At 43.6% G+C, this 14,484-nt stretch overlaps 1 protein-coding gene across 1 annotated transcript in view; it reads left to right on the forward strand.

Annotated features, from left to right (window-relative positions):
• The window catches only part of LOC137542559 (serine/threonine-protein kinase 4-like), a 151,094-nt gene that overhangs the window by 99,353 nt on the left and 37,257 nt on the right, over positions 1–14,484 (forward strand). The window lies entirely within an intron of this gene.

Consider the following 14,484-nt stretch of genomic DNA (forward strand, 5'->3'; position numbering starts at 1 on the left):
GAAAAGGGGCCATGCTCAGATAATTTGTAAGTTGTATGCTAAGAAAGTAACTCCTACTCTGCGCGCAACAAGGAGCTAAGAAGCCGAGGTAGGATAAAGCCAGCCTGGTATTTTACATGTATTTTTTTTAACCTTGTGCATTACTAACTAGTGCATGAAGAGATGGGAGGCTGAACTAGGACTGTTAGCTTTTTTTTTTTTTTTTTTTTTTTTTAGAAAAGTGACAATGAAATGATGCCTAGTATTTCTGTGTCAGGAATATTATATAAGGACAGATAAGGCTTACTCTTGTAGCTAAATATTTTATCACATACATTAAGCAAAATAAAATGCATAAAACAAGCTAAATTTACAATGCAAGGAAAAGCCCACTCATCACCGCAGATGGCATGCAAGTGTGAATGCACACCAGAGGGCTCAACTAGGATATCATTGTGGTATTGTCAGTGAAGAGTGATTTAAACCCTTTAGCAGCCAATTTAGAGGCTTGCAAGTGCTCCAGGCCAATTTATTTTACCATTTTTTTCTTAATTGTTACATTTCATTTGCTTCTAATTAGTACTGCTGTAATGTGTATTTATGGCCACTTATCACTAGGGGGCAGTGTGAGACATTAACAGAGGACTCGTGCTTTCAGTTTCTATATTTTTTGCTGGTAGAGAGAGATCAAAGCATTCCAAGAATTTACAGCACAATCAGTTTTGCTGACTGGGATAAAAAGCAGTGCCCTTATCTCAAATGAGATCACTCTATTGAAGCTGCTAATGGATTAAAAGTATTAACATCTTTGCTGGGTGTGTCCTACAACCAAATGTAATTGGTGAATTTATAAAAAAACACATACTATGTTTTCATTCTATAGCTGAGATATGATTAATACATCATATTTAGGGTTTGCACTGTGTTTAATTCATATATAGCGGTATATTCACAAAACCTCAGTAAAATTGACGTTACTTTATGCAATCAATGTAGCGCATTATGTAAATGGCTCAGCTCAAGTTATGCATGCAATGCCTACGTTGCCCGTTCTGCAGACTGACTGGTAACCTCTTTGCCATATGTGGATTTGAGTTTCTGGATGGCTTAGGTTTCATCTTATGGTTATTTTAAGTTATTGGTAGGTATACCATTTAAGTGCTCAACTTTACATCTCTGGTTCTAGGAAATTAACTAAACGTTCACAAATGTGGCCAGTTTACATTGCCAGGTTATAGTTAGCGTCAGCCACAGGACGGTGGCGAATCGCGATAGCAGCGGTGGGGGACCCGTGGAGCTACTCTTTTACTGGTAGGACTCGTACTACACTGGTGGCTTCTGTTTTGACCACTTTTATTGCAATCTGCACTTTACTTGCTAACTTATAGCACTGCTTCTTCACTTGTCTTTCCCTTTTCATTCCCTCATTCACTCCTGTGTCAGGACCTGTTTTTCACTACTGTTCGATACCAGACATATTTTTACTGTTATTGAGGTCATGTTACTGTCATCCTCATTGTTTGCAATCTGATGGTCATATATATTTTTGCACATTGCACTTTGTATCCTTTTTCCCCTTCTCTTCCCCCCCCCCCCCCCCCAACCCCCCTGGGCCAACACCCCCAATTTCACACCCTTAGTGGTGTGTCATCAGCACTTATTGCACCTTATTATCCTCCCGGTTCTCTGACAATTTGGGTTCATATGCTATTCCCCACCTGGTTTTAATTGTGTTTTTAATTGTTTGTTGATGTATTAATAAAGGATGGACTTTTTGCAACATTATTTGTGTACGGATTTGGTGCGGTTCTTTGAGGTCATAGCTGTTTTCTTGGATTGACATTGTATCTGATTGGCCTTTCTGCACATTTCCATGCACTGTACATTTAGTTAATATTTATTGTTTGCTTATGGATGGTGCTCCACATGTTTTGTTTGGTCCAATAGTTAGCGTCAGGGACACTAATTCTGTAAGTTATACTGCATTACGATAGCCACAAATTCATTTACTCACCCCCTGCTCAATCCTACACCATATAAGGCAAAGGCCCCGCCCCTGTTATGGAATTACTTCATGACGTTTTTTCTGGAGGCTGGGTTACCTGCTCCATAGCCCAGCCTCCAACTCTGTAGCCTCAATGCAATGCACTAAATTCCTCCCTGCAGCTCTGGTCTTCTGGGTCCCACTGTCAGGCAGGCGTGCGCCAATCGGGCATGCCCAGAAACTGCCAACCTGGCGCGTCAGGAATCTGCTACAGGCTGAAAGTGCTACCCAGAAGACCGGACCTGCAGAGAAGGACCACACAGACTCCTAAGGACTGGAAGAAGCCCCCCTGGTAAGTAAAGCTGTGTAGTCTTATTTGAACTTTGATGTCCTTTAAGAGGATTCTATTTAGCATATATTAGATTTCTCATTTTACTGTTGACTATATATAGGCTAAAGCTGTGTACACATGCACGACGAAACTCAGCCGAGGCGGTCGAAAAATCTAGTGTGTGTACAACCGTCCCTTGTGCCCCCGACACCTTGGCAAGCGATCATCAAGGATCAACTCAGCAGAACACTGGCCAAGAACAGTGTTCTCCCCACTCACCCTGCCCACCATGTGACGTCACTTGTACTCTCCCCTCCATGGACAGACAGAACGTGTGGCTAGCCTCCAGGTTAGCAACTCTTCTGTGCAGACTTGACCCTGCAATATCGCCAGATGGATCAAATCCTGGTCCCAGCTGGACTACACGCCTCGGATGTGCGTATGAGGCTTAGTTCCTGTTGTCAGTCTGTGACAGGTAAAAAGTGATATCAGTAAGCAAAGACAAATATCAGTTCTTCATTCACAGCTGTGAGCTAAAGAAATGACTTTCCCATAGTCGTCCACTGAGCCAGGGGTCCCATACTACGCTGCCAGTCCTTGTGCCCTTCTGAAACACAGATCTAAAATACTGTATGCCTTAATGAAGATCTTTCAAAGTCAACTTAATAAGCTGAATCCATGTACAAATATGAGTGATAAGGACATGCCTTCTATTTTGTTTTTTAATTTTTTGACTGTATATTTTTAATGCACATTTTCCCTCCTAAATGAACAAGAAGTCCGTGTCTCTGTGCTGTAATTTTGCCTTTTTCAGTATGTGTGAGAATGACTGTTGGTTCCCCTTGACTTATGTCCTCCTTCCAACTGTCCCTTACAGTGATCAAGTGCAACTAAACCAAGGGATAGGACTGTGAAGCTAATGATTCATATATAAGAAGTTTCTGGGCAGTCAGTATTCCAAACTGTATACTGTTGCCATAAAGAAGTGCCATTGTCCTTCCTGTTAGTTAAAAATGGCTGACTGTAATCTGAAATCGAAATTTGTATTTTTTTAAACATAGTTTTTTGTGTGGCAATTTTGTAACTAAAGTGCAAAATCTCTGTAAGATAGAAACCGGTTTCTTTTAACCATCATGTATACCATTATACCTCTTCTGACAGGTCTTTTTCAAGGTGAACGTTTCATGCAATGCAGTCTAAATCTGTTCCATCTGCCTTGTCACATTAAAAAGTTAACATACTACAAGTTTAAAGCCTTTCCTTGTACTACATATTAATAGCCCTTGGGTGCAGCTCCAACACACCGAGAAATGTGATCATAAAGGTAAAAACTGGATCAAAGTCACATTATACTTTCACTGCTATTTAATATATGTAATTGGCCTTGACAGTATTTATCACTAAGTGATATTATATAACAGCTAACAGTAGTTTGTCTTTAAAGTGGATCCGAGATGAACTTTTACTCATTGCATAATTGTGTTCCTTTCCTATTGTTTATAGGGCATTCCTCAAGCCAAATACATTTTTTTGTCTTAATACTTTAATTCCCTATAAACTAAAGAAGCCAACACCCACAGGTTTTCAGAAAGCCAAGGCACTTTCAGATAGTAGCAAGGGCTCATGGGAGCTCAGTCTGGGCAGGAGGAGGGGGAGGTATTACTAGCCAGAGATTTCAGAGGGAGGAGGAGGGGGATTAGGGTTTTTTTGCTCAAGATGCAGATAAGCCTGCTTCTGTGTAATGTTTACAAACAACATGGCTGTGATTGTATCACAGGAATAATCAATCATATTCTATTAAAGCTGTTTGCAGCTAGATTTGCTGTGTAAACTATCTAAACTTTAGATAAGATATATAGACAAGTTACTTGTTATAGTTAGTTTTTCATCTCGGATCCACTTTAAGCAGTCTGTCTCCCAGCGTTTGTACCTATCGAGATTTGACATTTTCCTTACATTTACTACATGGGTGAGAGAAACATTATTATTATTATTATCCGTTATTTTAAGAATATTTCGAATTGAATACAATGTGGGAGCAGCCATTTTGAGTCGCCCTTGCCTGGCTGCTGATCTTTGAGACTAGTGGTTGTTGAGTCACGCTTCTGGAAGAAGCAGGCTACTGGTGTGGTGAAGTGCTTATTTTTGAAGCAGCCAGCATGTGATGTCCACGGCAGTGTTCACTGCTGCTATAGTGCACCTGGGTGCTTGGAATGAAAGGCAGTCGGTAACAGATACAGCGCAACTCGGCAAGTGGTGGTGCAGTGGTATTAGATTTGAGAAGCGCCAGTGCAACAGTATGCCAATTGTTAAGCAGACACAGACACGAAACATTTATATCGCGCTTTTCTCCTGGCTTTTCTCCTGGCGGACTCAAAGCGCCAAAGCAGATATCATACATCAGTAAGTAAGGTTAGTGTTAGATGTAGGGGTAGGAAGGGTAGCTTTAGTTGTAGCAGCAGTGAGATTACTGTTAGTTGTAGTGGCAGTGAAGTTAAAGTTTGAATTCGCAGCAGTGAGATTAGTGTTAGAAATAGCGGCAGTGAGGTTAGTGTTAGAAGTAGCGGCAGTGAGAATAGTGTTAGAAGTAGCGGCAGTGAGAATAGTGTTAGAAGTAGCGGCAGTGAGGTTAGTGTTAAAAGTGGTGGCAGTGAGGTTAGCGTTTGAAGTAGCGGCAGTGAGGTTAGTGTTTAGAAGTAGCGGCAGTGCGGTTAGTGTTAGAACAGGGGTGTCCCTGGGCCCCCCTGCAAGAATATGAGCGCCCCTCTGGGGCTTGCTAATGGCCTTTTTGAGGGGGCAGGAGGGGTCGTAGTAAAAGGGGAGAGCTTTGCACATCATCGGGGAGGGGGGACAGTTCGCCCCCCCCCTGACCTCGGGCTCTCCCCTCTGCGCTCCCCTCCTGCATCGATGTAAGTGGCAGCAGCCCGAGCACTTCCAAAGACTGACGAAGTCTCCCGCGGCGGAAGAATCAAAGGAGGAGCCTGAAGGGGAACAAGAAGATTGGCAGGAGACCAGGAAGGCTCTGTAGGACCCAGAGCCTTCCCTCTCCTTAGGTGAGTATCTGTTTTTTATTTTACAATTCACTTTAATAAAATAATAAGAAGCAGCTTTAATCAAATGCAAGGGCAGCTTTCAGGGCAGATAAACTGTACTTTGGGAACTTGTAATTTGTAAATGGACAATATTACTTGTGAACAAACGCAAATATGGTAACTGTATGGGTAATAAAAAGTAGGAAAACACAATTTTTATTGAATGTTATGTCAGAGTTTCGAACAAAAGGAAAAAAGGAATTAATTGATCGTGGTAACAAATAAGATGAAAAATTACTACCAATCTAATTATTTCAGGTGGAATCAATACATTGAAACAGATAACCACTGGCAGGGAAATCAATCAATAAGAAGATCGTTTGTTGTGAACTGCACTCTAATTTTACCTGATTTGTTTGCTTTTATTGGAAAGTTGATCTCCCATGAAAATTGTACCATTAATGGCTATCTTTAGAACACCTGGGGGCTGATTACAATACACTAATCAGTAGTGTAATTGCAAAAAACTTATAAAATAAGTGTTGGCTGTGAATTACCTCGCCTGATCGTACCACAGAAAAACTCGCCTGTGAGAAATCGGCGTCGATCAGAGCTGTGGAGTCGGTACATAAGTTATCTGACTCCAACGCTGACTCTTCAGTTTATGAAACCACCGACTCCAGATACCCAGAAATTGTTCCAAATCGTCGACTCTGACTTCACAGCCCTGGTCTTTATTATTGTCCAATTCTCCTGATACAATTAGCAATTTTAAATGTGGGAGGTATTCTTTAACATAAAAAATTGAAGGTCAACAGCTTCTTCATTTTAATGCACAAAAATAATATGTAAAATAAGATCCATGGTCATTTTTTCCTCATAAAATATCTTCCCATTCTGTCTAGAAAATTATGGTATCAAATATACTTTATGTGTTACATTTAGATGGACCTTTGTAATAAAACATTTATTGTAACCTAGTGATTACTTGGTGAATGACGTAGAACTTTGCAGATGATACAAAATTATGCAGTTAGAACTCAGCTGGACTGTGACATGCTACAGGCACATATGACTGTATAGGCAGGTAAATGTCAGTAAATGTAATGTCATGCATGCATCTTGGTCATGCTTATAGCCTAGCACCATGTTACGTACACAGCTGGAGACATTAGACTTGGAGAAGGACTTGGTTAGGAGTACGGCTTAAAGGCAAGAGTGATATGGTGGCTGCTATAGTTATTTCCTTTTAAACCATGCCAGTGGCCGAGTTGTCCCTCTGATCCTCTGTCTCTGATACTTTTAGCCATAGACTATGAACAAGAATGCATATCAGCATACTCAAGTCTGACTGGCTTAGCCGTATGCTTGTTTCAGGGTTGTTACTCCGACACTACTGATGCCAGAAGATCAGTCGGACTGCCAGGCAACTGGTGTTGTTTAAAAGGAAATAAATATGGCAGCCTCTTGCCTTGTGTTCACTTAAATAATACATTAAGGAACCATATTAGAGTATACTAGACCTAATGTAAAGTTTCCTAAGGTAAGCACAGAGGTATATTAATGCCAGATCCACCTTCCTCTGTGTGTTGTCCATCCCTCTCCTCGTTCCTCCGAGTCCTCGTAATCACTCCTTGAAAAATTTGACTGCACTAAAATCTGACAGGAAGAGGCAGGCTTGCTGTGGTTCTCCCTCCTATCACCCCCCTAATTCCACCTCTTAAGTGAAGTCAATGAGGTGGGGAAGAGGAGGAAATGAGGGGGTGACAAGGCAGCAAGCCTGCATCTTCCTGTAGGAAACTTTGACTTTAGCCAGGGACCAGGTGAAATAAGGAGTGGAACAGACAACAGAAGGCTGTGGATGTGGTTTGAATATACCTCGGTGCTTCTCTTATGTAACTTTGCCTTGGGTTAGGTGTGGTCTAAATCCTAGGTTCTCAACGTGTGGTACACGTACCCCAGGGGGTACTTCTGATGGTTCCAGGGGGTACTTGGCCTTGATATACTTAACCAAGAATAACTAATTTAGAGTTTTTAGAAAATGATAAATCTTATTTAAACAACACCAAATTAGTATTTTAGCTAATTTAACTACTTCCCGACCGCCGTATAGACAAATGGCGGCCGGGAAGTGGACGCCGCAAGGACCGCCGTATTGACAAAATGCGGCGGTACTTGTATGGGCATGGGCGGAGCGATCGCGTCATCCGTGACGCGATCCTCCGCCTGGCGCCGCTCACCCGCCGCAACATCCCGCCGGCCATACGGAAGCGCCGGCGGGATGTTAACCCGACGATCGCCGCATACAAAGTGTATAATACACTTTGTAATGTTTACAAAGTGTATTATACAGGCTGCCTCCTGCCCTGGTGGTCCCAGTGTCCGAGGGACCACCAGGGCAGGCTGCAGCCACCCTAGTCTGCACCAAGCACACTGATTTTCCCCCCCCCCCCCGCCTGCCCCAGATCGCCCACAGCACCCATCAGACCCCCCCCTGCCCACCCCCCAGACCCCTGTTTGCACCCAATCACCCCCCTAATCACCCATCAATCACTCCCTGTCACTATCTGTCAACGCTATTTTTTTTTTATCCCCCCCCCCTGCCCCCTGCTCCCTCCTGATCACCCCCCCACCCCTCAGATTCTCCCCAGACCCCCCCCCCCCCATGTACTGTATGCATCTATCCCCCCTGATCACCTGTCAATCACCCGTCAATCACCCCCTGTCACTGCCACCCATCAATCAGCCCCTAACCTGCCCCTTGCGGGCAATCTGATCACCCCCCCACACCAATAGATCGCCCGCAGATCCGACATCAGATCACCTCCCAAATCCATTGTTTACATCTATTCTCTCCTCTAAACACCCACTAATTACCCATCAATCACCCCCTATCACCACCTGTCACTTTTACCTATCAGATCAGACCCTAATCTGCCCCTTGCGGGCACCCAATCACCCGCCCACACGCTCAGATTGCCCTCTGACCCCCCCCTTATCAATTCACCAGTGCATTAATTACATCTGTTCTTCCCTGTAATAACCCACTGATCACCTGTCAATCACCTGCCAATCACCTATCACCCATCAATCACCCCCTGTCACTGCCACCCATCAATCAGCCCCTAACCTGCTTCTTGCGGGCAATCTGATCACCCACCCACACCATTAGATCGCCCGCAAACCCGCCGTCAGATTACCTCCCAAATGTATTGTTTACATCTGTTATCTTCTCTAAACACCCACTAATTACCCATCAATCACCCATCAATCACCCCCTATCACCACCTGTCACTGTTACCCATCAGATCAGACCCTAATCTGCCCCTTTGCGGGCACCCAGTCACCCGCCTACACGCTCAGATTGCCCTCAGACCCCCCCTTATCAATTCGCCAGGGCATTATTTACATCTGTCCTTCCCTGTAATAACCCACTGATCACCTGTCAATCACCCATCAATCACCCCCTGTCACTGCCACCCATCAATCAGCCCCTAACCTGCCCCTTGCGGGCAAACTGATCACCCACCCACACCAATAGATCGCCCGCAGATCCGACATCAGATTACCACCCAAGCGCAGTGTTTCCATCTATTCTCTCCTCTAAACACCCACTAATTACCCATCAATCACCCCCTATCACCACCTGTCACTGTTACCCATCAGATCAGACCCTAATCTGCCCCTTGCGGGCACCCAATCACCCGCCTACACGCTCAGATTGCCCTCAGACCCCCCCTTAGCAATTCGCCAGTGCAATATTTACATCTGTTCTCCCCTGTAATAACCCACTGATTACCTGTCAATCACCTATCAATCACCCATCAATCACCCCCTGTCACTGCCACCCATCAATCACCCCCTGTCACTGCCACCCATCAATCACCCGCTGTCACTGCCACCCATCAATCAGCCCCTAACCTGCCCCTTGCGGGCAATCTGATCACCCACCCACACCAATAGATCGCCCGCAGATCCGACGTCCGATCACCTCCCAAGTGCAGTGTTTACATCTGTTCTCTACAATAAACACCCACTAATTACCCATCAATCACCCCCTGTCACTGCTACCTATCAGATTAGACCCCTATCTGCCCCTAGGGCACTCAATCACACCCGCCCACACCCTCAGAATGCCCTCAGACCCCAGCCCTGATCACCTCGCCAGTGCATTGCTTGCATCTATTCCCCCCTCTAATCACACCTTGAGACACCCATCAATCACCTCCTGTCACTCCCTAGCACACCTACCCATCAGATCAGGCCCTAATTTGCCCTGTGTGGGCTCCTGATCACTCGGCCAAACCCTCAGATCCCCCTCAGACCCCCTTCCGATCACCTCCCCAGTGCATTGATTGCATCTATTTTCCCCTCTAACCACCCCCTGAGACACCCATCAATCACCTCCTGTCACCCCCCTAGCACTCCTATCCATCAGATCAGGCCCAATACAACCTGTCATCTAAAAGGCCACCCTGCTTATGACCGGTTCCACAGAATTCGCCCCCTCATAGACCACCTGTCATCAAAATTTGCAGATGCTTATACCCCTGAACAGTCATTTTGAGACATTTGGTTTCCAGACTACTCACGGTTTTGGGCCCGTAAAATGCCAGGGTGGTATAGGAACCCCACAAGTGACCGCATTTTAGAAAAAAAGACACCCCAAGGTATTCTGTTAGGTGTATGACGATTTCACTAACTTGTGACAAAAAAAAAATCTTCTATGAACTCGCCATACACCTAACGGAATACCTTGGGGTGTCTTCTTTCTAAAATGGGGTCACTTGTGGGGTTCCTATACTGCCCTGGCATTTTAGGGGCCCTAAACCGCCTCAAAATGACCTGTGAATAGGACGTTGGGCCCCTTAGCGCACCTAGGCTGCAAAAAAGTGTCACACATGTGGTACCGCCGTACTCAGGAAAAGTAGTATAATGTGTTTTGGGGTGTATTTTTACACATACCAATGCTGGGTGGGAGAAATTTCTATGTAAATGGACAATTGTGTGTAAAAAAATCAAACAATTGTCATTTACAGAGATATTTCTCCCACTTAGCATGGGTATATGTAAAAATACACCCCAAAACGCATTATACTACTTCTCCTGAGTACGGCGGTACCACATGTGTGGCACTTTTTTACACCCTAACTACGCTAAGGGGCCCAAAGTCCAATGAGTACCTTTAGGATTTCACAGGTCATTAATGACCCCATTTTAGAAAGAAGACACCCCAAGGTATTCCGTTAGGAGTATGGTGAGTTCATAGAAGTTTTTATTTTTTTGTCACAAGTTAGCGGAAATTGATTTTATTTGTGTTTTTTCACAAAGTGTCATTTTCCGCTAACTTGTGACAAAAAATAAAATCTTCTATGAACTCACCATACTCCTAACGGAATACCTTGGGGTGTCTTCTTTCTAAAATGGGGTCATTTGTAGGGTTCCTATACTGCCCTGGCATTTTAGGGGCCCTAAACCGTGAGGAGTAGTCTTGAAACGAAATTTCTCAAAATGACCTGTGAAATCCTAAAGGTACTCATTGGACTTTGGGCCCTTTAGTGCAGTTAGGGTGCAAAAAAGTGCCACACATGTGGTATCGCCGTACTCAGGAGAAGTAGTATAATGTGTTTTGGGGTGTATTTTTACACATACCCATGCTGAGTGGGAGAAAGATCTCTGTAAATGGACAATTGTGTGTAAAAAAAATTAACAAATTGTCATTTACAGAGATATTTCTCCCACCCAGCATGGGTATGTGTAAAAATACACCCCAAAACACATTATACTACTTCTCCTGAGTACGGCGATACCACATGTGTGGCACTTTTTTGCAGCCTAACTGCGCTAAGGGGTCCAAAGTTCAATGAGCACCTTTAGGCTTTACAGGGGTGCTTACAATTTAGCACCCCCCAAAATGTCAGGACAGTAAACACACCCCACAAATGACCCATTTTGGAAAGTAGACCCTTCAAGGTATTCAGAGAGGGGCATGGTGAGTCCGTGGCAGATTTCATTTTTTTTTTGTCGCAAGTTAAAAGAAATGGAACCTTTTTTTTTTTCTTTTTTTGGTCACAAAGTGTCATTTTCCGCTTACTTGTGACAAAAAACAATATCTTCTATGAACTCATTATGCCTCTCAGTGAATACTTTGGGATGTCTTCTTTCCAAAATGGGGTCATTTGGGGGGTATTTATACTATCCTGGAATTCTAGCCCCTCATGAAACATGACAGGTGGTCAGAAAAGTCAGAGATGCTTGAAAATGGGAAAATTCACTTTTTGCACCATAGTTTGTAAACGCTATAACTTTTACCCAAACCAATAAATATACACTGAATGGGTTTTTTTTTTATCCAAAACATGTTTGTCCACATTTTTCGCGCTGCATGTATACAGAAATTTTACTTTATTTGAAAAATGTCAGCACAGAAAGTTAAAAAAATCATTTTTTTTGCCAAAATTCATGTCTTTTTTGATGAATATAATAAAAAGTAAAAATCGCAGGAGCAATCAAATAGCACCAAAAGAAAGCTTTATTAGTGACAAGAAAAGGAGCCAACATTCATTTAGGTGGTAGGTTGTATGAGCGAGCAATAAACCGTGAAAGCTGCAGTGGTCTGAATGGAAAAAAAGTGGCCGGTCCTTAATGGGGTAGAAAGCCCTAGGTCCTCAAGTGGTTAAAAGCAATAGTAGATGCTTTGAAATTGTTTAGAATCAATTATCATGTACTACGATTAAATATATATTTGTCAAGGGGTACTTGTGATAATGTTTACTATGCTAGGGGGTACTTGGCGAGTACAGGGCTTTAAAAGGGGTACATACCAATAAAATGGTCTAAATCATGCAGCTGTGAATAAGCAGATGATATTCTAGGATAAATAAAATGGTAAATATACCTGTGATACTACTATTCTACTGGCTCTGTATAAATAACTTACGAGGCCACCTAGGCCATCTAAAATATGAAATACAGTTTTAGGCAATACAGCACAGGAAGGATAGTGAAGTTTCAGAACCGATAAAAAAGAGGGACACTAAAAGTTACCTCTCCCAACATTGTGCTTCTGTCAAGCAACGTAGACATGCAGGAATAAACTCGGATGAGGCGCCTGTTCAGGACCGTCTTGGATGAGAATTTAGCATGTGTACAGGAGTCCCCCCAACGGCATGCCAGATCTTTGGTGACAAGGATGTCGGACCCCTGAGCGCACTCTCCTCCGCATTCTTTCCTACTTCCTCTACCGTGGCAACATATGCAATGCTAGCCTCTAGGCTCCAAACTGCCAGCTGAGGAATAGTGTCCTCACCCCTGCAGGGGGCAGTAATCATGCATGTGTACCAGGCCTAAGAAGGGTAGGTAGGCCTGGGTTCACCTTTTGCTGCAATGCTCCAGTTCCCCAAAATCAGGGTGCTGGACAATGATAGTGTTAAGATATCTGGAAAATACCTTCTACGACTCAAATCTGCCCAGACCCAAAAATTGGAAGCCACATTACCTGCTCATTAATTACCCATCATCTTTACTCATCCTCAGTGTGCCTGAGCAGTTAACCGATTTAAAAAGCTCTCTTGAGTTTACGATGCCATAAGAGTGATTTATAGTATAAAGTACATAGTAGTTTTTCCACTTGCAGTAATACTTCCACTGGCACAGCAGGATGGAAATAGACGTGTGGTCTAATAGGCATGTATTGATCTCAGTACAATATGGCCTATAATTAGATCCATTAACTATCACCCAGTACTCTTCCCTGCTTTTAGATTTCTGCCCAGGAGTCTAGGGTGACAGGAATGAGCTCAGACGTTACAGATTAAATAAGGCTGCATAGAAGAGAGCCTTGACTTTTTTCTCATACTTGCTGTTAGGAAAGGACATCCCTGTTGTAATTTAATTCACTCTTCCGGAAGAACCTTATATAATGTTTTTATCTGTGGTGATGCTTTGCGGTTTCTAGTGCTTGGCAAAGATTGGCCACCCCATTGTATAATGTGCTGGAAATAACAGTGTGCTGAGTGCATTGGGACAAACCGGAAGGGGGGGGGGGGGGGGGGGATTCCTGAAAAGTCTCTCACAGCCATGCACAATATAATAATATGGTAGGACATTAAAGTATGACTATAGTAGGATTAGATTGTGAGCTCCTCTGAGGACAGTCAGTGACATAACTGTACTCTTCAATGTGCTGTAGAAGATGTCAGTGATATATTCCAATACAATAAAATGCAAGTGTCCCTGCGTCATCAAATGAATGGTTGTGTGTCCCTGGCTTTTTTGTACTAAGCATGTGCGCAGCCAGGGCAGTTAGGACACAGGGCCAGGCCTGACAGTTTGCTGTGTGTGGTTCACAGAGGTTCTCATTGCATTGTGGGAAATAACAGCTTTTTGCAACTGCCAAGCAAGCAGCTCCCTGTGTGCATATACTTCAGACAGTGGTGGGGAACGAGCAAGCGGGGCGTGTATTGTGGGGGGTAGCGGCTGCGCCCTAGCGCCCGTTTTTTTTACGGGCGGGCCTTTTTACTAGTAAATACATAATGATATGGTAGGACATCAGACTATGACTATGGTAGAGATTAGATTGTGAGTTTCTCTGAAGACTGTTAGTGACACGGCTATGTACTCTGTGATGTATTGCAGGAGATGCCATTGCTATATAAATACATAACAGTAGTTAGAATGAGACACTGTTGCATTTTGTATTTTTTAGGTGGGAGGAGGGTGGGAAGAAGATCGTGAGACAGGAGAGTGGTAGAAAGAGATAGGATAGACCGTAAAGGGGATGAGACATGAGTGAGTGGCAGTTTCTGTGGGGGGGGGGTAGGAATGAGAGACAGGAATGGGGGAGACGGAGAGACAGACATACAGGAAGGAGTTGGAGAGAGAGGCACATGAAGTCGCTGACATATGTGAGGGCAGTGTGGATGGTGCATTTTGGACACTTTCTTTATTACCTCATGCTCACTTTCTTTCTTACCATATGACCCTCACATCTATTGCTGCTGCTAAAGCCCACAATCTTTATTAGAGGATTTCTGTGTTTTGCCACTGTTACTTCTAGTATATTATTTTACTGTTTTGTTATTCTTCCAGCACTGTGCACTTCATGGTTGTGGTGCACGTTACTAGCGATTTATTAGACTTATGCTATATTTATGCAT

This window comes from Hyperolius riggenbachi, chromosome 12 (assembly GCF_040937935.1).
Source record: "Hyperolius riggenbachi isolate aHypRig1 chromosome 12, aHypRig1.pri, whole genome shotgun sequence".
Lineage (NCBI taxonomy): Eukaryota > Metazoa > Chordata > Amphibia > Anura > Hyperoliidae > Hyperolius > Hyperolius riggenbachi.